A 6,000-nucleotide genomic window follows, 5' to 3' on the forward strand; every position below is an offset into this window, starting at 1 on the left:
GTGACTTGCCATCCTGGACCCCGTAGAAGAAGTTCTCCGAAGAAGCAGACGCTTAGCTGGCCTACCCCCGGACAACATCAGCATGAACGACGACACAGCAATCTCATTGACGTACTACGCTGCTGCATCCACCAGTGCCATCGACACGGCACAAGGTGGCCGTAGACCTCGACAACGAGGCTACTGGGCACCTGAGCCACGAATTTTCTCAGGTAAAACTGACGAAGACGTGGACGCTTGGCTAAAACACTTCGACAGAGTGAGCCGCTACTAAGAATGGAGCGCACCGGCGAAGCTCGTGAACGTAGTATTCTTCCTTGCCGGGACAGCCTTGCTTTGGTTTGAGAACCATGAAGATGTCCTCCACACTTGGGATATATTTGTTAAGGAACTGAAGGCCTGCTTTGGGGACACGAGTTCCATGAAAAAGAAAGCTGAGCAAACGCTGTCACGTAGGGCTCAGTTGCCCGGCGAGACGTGCACAACCTACATTGAAGAAGTATTGAAGCTTTGCGGGATTGTCAACGCAAATATGTCTGACGAAGACAAAGTCGGTCATTTGTTAAAAGGCATTGCCGAGGACCTATACAATTTTTTTATAACAAAAGAAAACTTGAACACTCCTTCGATGTTCATGCAGCAGTGTCGCGCATTCGAGGCGTTGAAGACCCGGAGGATTCTACCCAAGTTCGGCTGCTTGGACAATGTTCCCACTGTCGCAAGTATGGACGTGGCCACACTGCGAAGACATTCCCTTCCTCGTACGTCGGGTGGTTCGAGAAGAGCTCGTACGACTTCAAGCAGGTGACGTTCACCACCAGTGCTCGTTCGCAGCGTACCCCGAACTACCTCCCTACTGGATGCGAGAGCGCCACGTCGAAAATCGCCCACGCACAGAAACTGCAGATTTTACCCCGCGGCTTCCGTTTTCCCCGATGGGTCGTGGCCACCACCGGATGTCATCATCTCGACGTGCCGCTGCGGACCTCCGACCGTCGTCAACTAGGCCTCTACCAGAAGATTACTATGCGTCATCACAAAATGTTCCTGCGGAGCACGACCCGTCTCCGCGTACTTCTGCCACCTCTGCTCCTGCTAATGTAAGCCGACAAGTCCCCGTTTGCTACACATGTGGTCTACCAGGGCATATTTCGCGCTTCTGTCCCAGACGGCCGCCTGCACCGCCATGTTTTTTGACGTATCCGGCTCGTATGTACGAAACGCCTGTGCCACCACGTTTTTCGACGCACCCGCCTCGTATGCACGAAACCTTGACTTCTCACCCGGCCGACCACCATCCCCGACAGCAAGAGCCTAACAAATTTCGCAGCGAGTCCGCCGCCTCCGAGCGAAGCCTGACGCCGCCTCCGACACGGTCCCGCCGGTCGCCGTCTCCGCGTCGTCGGTCACCTTCCCCGCATCAGCTGGGAAACTAACTGGTGCGACCGATGGAGGTGCGGTCGCGGGACGGTCAGTTTCGCCAATTCCTCCTTCTGCTGTGATGTTGATGAACAAAGTGCGTGTGTGTATAGACGGTGTAGATACTCTTGCTCTTGTAGACACTGGTGCTGCTGTTTCGATTATGAGCCTTCGTTTCAAACATCGTTTCTTGGGTCACAAAGTTATGTTCGCGTGGAATCGTAAAGAAACTTTTCGTGGAGTTGGAGGCGAAACGTTATGCCCTGTTGGTATTTGTTCAGTTGTACTCACGATTGGTGGACAAAATTTCCGAGTTGAATTCACCGTACTGGCTCGCGCAACTCATGACGTCATTTTAGGGATAGACCTCCTTCATGAATACGGCGCTACGCTTGACTGTGGAACTGGAGAGATTCTTCTACAAAGTACGTTGCCCGCTGCAATAGTTGACAATTTTCCGACTCTGCTGATCCATGCTCTTGTAATTTATGTAATTTATGACATGGACATTGTCATTCCTAATGTTGACTTGCCTACCCTCATCAAGCCTGCAAACCAGGGAACTGTCATTACGCAAGTGCGGCGCCTTGGAAATACGCGCTGCGTAAAATTGTTTTTCAAGGGAGATGGCATACCGTCCCACGTTGATGTTGGACATTTCCGACATCCGGATCGAGCATTCATCCAAAAGCCACTTCAATGTGATGAGTGCTTATGGCTAGGACACATCAAGAGCGTATGCCACAACTCGCGATTGTGTCCCCGTTGCGCTGAACATCATGCCGAAGACATCTGTCGGGCGACTACTCTGAAATGCCCCAACTGCAGTGGTCCTTTGGCTGCCTTGTCGAAACACTGTCCTCAAATTCAAATGTCGTACACGGTTCTCAAACAAATGGCCCGAGACAACTCGACACACAGGGAGGCAGCCGAAGTAGTCCGGCGTCGGCGTCGACGTCGGCATCATCGAAAATCTTCAAAGGCACACTCCCGAAATGCTAGTTCCCAGTCTTTAGCGGTTCCACCCAGTAGAGCCGCGAAAAGACCCACCACTTCTATGAAAGAAGCGGAGAAGCTTCCTTCTCTGGAGGAATGGCCCACGCTCCCGACCCGCTCTTCTGCCAAGGAACCTCAGCAGGTTACGGCCACACCAGAGTCGTCTCCAGCCATGAAAGATTAGCCTAAAACAGATCGTCAAGTGATCTCGGTGCTGCGTTCCCTCATAGAAGCCATCCGAGCAATATTAGTCGACATGAAGACAGCATCTACTCGAAGCGCACTTGGACTACTGGACGCCCTAAGCCCAGTGCTTAAATCTCTCAACTAGGAAGGTGGCGACTCACTCATCATCATTTCGTAAATAAGCCAAGGCTGCATCCGTCATCCAATGGAACGCCAGAGGACTAAAATCGCGCCTTTCAGATTTTCGTCAGTTTGTGTTTGCCAACGTGTTTTCACTCATCATTTGTGAACCCAATCTGTCGAAACCAATAAGACATTCGCGGTACGAAGCTGTCATATCTTCAACAAATGATGCGTGCAGCAAAATCATGAACTGACGTATGTTGTGCAACCAATTGCGCCTCACGATGACAATCAGTATTTCTGCATCACTGTGAAAAAAAAACTCATGTTTACTCTCATAGGCGTTTACATATCGCCGTCAAATATACTCGATTCCAGGAGATTAGCGAATATTTTGAGAGTGTGTCCTGCACCATGGGTCATCATAGGTGATTTCAATGCGCACCATCACGCATGGGGAAGTACGCGGACAAATGCAAGAGGACGCAGGTTAGCAAACATCGCCTGCAACTATGGCCTTACTCTCCTGAACGACGGTAGCCCCCCTTTCATTCGAGGGGTGACGTACGGCAGCTGTCTCTACCTTGCTTTTGTCTCCAACTCCCCCGCAAGATACGTGGTTTCCAGGTGTTGAGACACGAAGAAGTGATCACATTCCAATCTATCTTAATAACAAAGGCTCGTCTAATTGTGGTTCACGGACGACCATTCGAGCAGTCCAATGGAACAATTTCAAATCTGACGTGGAAGATTCGTGCAGCGATGACCTACGATCTGGGTTTGAGCAAACAATTAGGAGCACAATGCAAAACGCCACTCGCATGATGACCATATCTTCCACACGAAACGACTTTGACGTAGAGTTGGAGTGACTCCGAGCTTTTCGACGCCGGGCGGAGCGTCGGTATCGGCGCACCAAATCAATTCACGATCTTAGGGCAGCCAGGAGGATGCAAAAGTAGATTCAGCGTCGCATGGATAGATTGGCGTCGGAACGATGGACAACGTTTTGCCAGTCAGTAGACCCTCGCAAGCCACTCTCACACATTTGGAAAACGGTGCAAGGTCTGCGTCACCCTACGAAACAGCGTTTTCCATTCAACGCACCCGCGCTATTTCACGGGAGGCCAGACATCGATGTCACAGAAGATTTCTGTGCGCAGATCGCCAACCAAGCCACTCGTCCAGATTCTCCAGTGAGAGGTGAGGTCCCCCGTTCCCGTGACTACCACATGGACCTCCCTTTTACAATGTAGGAGCTCGAGGTGGCACTAGCTCTGCAGGTGTTCAACTTCTCCAGGCCCAGATGGTGTTCCGTACCGAGCCTTGTGCAACCTTGGGGAAGGTGCAAGGAGAGAACTGTTGGGCCTTTACAACATCTCGTGGCAGGATGGCAATGTTCCTGACGACTGGAAAGTAAGCCGCTTGTTACCCATCTTGAAGCAGGGCAAATACTCACTCGAACTCGCCTCATACCACCCTATAGCACTGGCCAGCTGCGTAGGCAAGATAATAGAATAGATGATACTAGGCCGCCTGGAGTGGTATCTTGAATACTACAAGATTTATCCGAATTGCATGGCTGGTTTCCAACGCGACCGCTCTTTTATTGACAGGGTCATTGATCTAGATTCGTACGTGCAGCACGAAAGATCCCGTAAGCGACTATCGACAGCTTTGTTTCTAGATATGAAAGGCGCGTATGATAATGTACTACATGAAGCCATTTTGGGTGCTCTTGCGGTGGTTGGCCTTGGTGGTGCAGTCTTTCGTGGATTTAGAGTTACCTGGCCGCAAGATCATTCGTTGTGTCAACAGAAGATGGCCAACTACACGACGCTATACTTCCAGGGGTGTTCGTCAAGCAGAGTTCTTAGCCCGACGCTATTCAATCTTGCACTAATTGGCCTTGCTGAATACTTGCCAAGTACCATTAAAATCTCAATATACGCAGACGACATCTGTGTCTGGACTTCCGCAGTCACACGTCCTCGGATACGTTCCCGGCTTCATAGAGCAGCATCTATGATTGCTAACTACTTGTTAAAACAAGGTCTCTGCATATCACCAGAAAAATGCGCGCTGGTGACCTTCACTCACAAAGCAATGACCCCTCGTGTCATCTCAATATGCGGGCGACCCATTTCTTACGCCAGAAACCACTGGTTTCTGGGCATCATTATTGATAGGGAGCTCTATTGGAGTCCGCATGTGGCCTTTATGAAGAAGCGCTGACCGTTATTTCCCAATTGTTCAAGTTCGTGGCAGGAAGGACGTGGAGGATGTCAGTAGACGCAATGATGGAACTTTAAAGAGCCCTGTTTCTCGGTTTCTTGAGATATAGCTTGCCCCTGCTTAGCAATACCTGCAAGACCAATGTTCGTGTTCTACAGGCAGTACAAGCCCAAGCACTGAGAGTGTGCCTTTGTCTGCCCAGACGTACGTCTACAGAGGCAACAATTGAAATTGCTGGTGACTATCCAATACAAACTCACATTCCCGTAGAAGTCCTGAGAACGCACATCAGACACTTTGAACGTGCTCCCTGTCACCACTTTGCACTGTTGCCTTCAGAGAGGTGCCAAGCATTGTTCGCTAAAGTGATTGTGAAGTACAACGAGAAACTTCCTTCGGGCTTCACTCCTACATCTAAACCATCGATACCCCCTTGGTGTCTTATTCGACCCACAGTGCATCTTAGTGTACCAGTGACCCAAAGGAAATGTGAGCTTTCATCGCCCGTGCTGAAACAACTGTCTCTTTTTGTATTGCACGAAAAATATTCAGACAGTATATATATATATATGGCTCCACGAACCGCCAGTGTTCGTCAGGTGCAGTAGTTGTCCCAGCAAGAGGTGTTACCATCAGCTTTAGGACTGACCCCTCCACGGCATCTACAGCAGCGGAACTAGCTGCTTTGCGCGCTGCACTTTGTGTGGTCAATCGGGAACCACCGCAGCAATGGTCGATTTTCGGTGACTCAAGGGCTGCCCTACAATCTGTGCTCTCAGCTCTCCGTCGTGAGCCGTACGAACAGCTTGTTTTCGAAATTCGGTGCCTTCTCCACACTTCATACGAGAAAGGGCATCCTGTAACGTTTCAGTGGGTACCAAGTCACTGCGGCATCATAGGGAACGAACATGCCGATACTGCCGCACGGGCAGCCCTTGAAGGAACACGAGAAGAAGCCATACCACTTTTGCGGACCGATGCAGCCAGTAGTCTTCGACGACTTGCACGTGAAATCACGTTTTTACTATGGTGCCCACCAAG

Source organism: Rhipicephalus microplus, chromosome 9, assembly GCF_043290135.1.
Source record: "Rhipicephalus microplus isolate Deutch F79 chromosome 9, USDA_Rmic, whole genome shotgun sequence".
In the NCBI taxonomy this organism is placed as follows: Eukaryota; Metazoa; Arthropoda; class Arachnida; order Ixodida; family Ixodidae; genus Rhipicephalus; species Rhipicephalus microplus.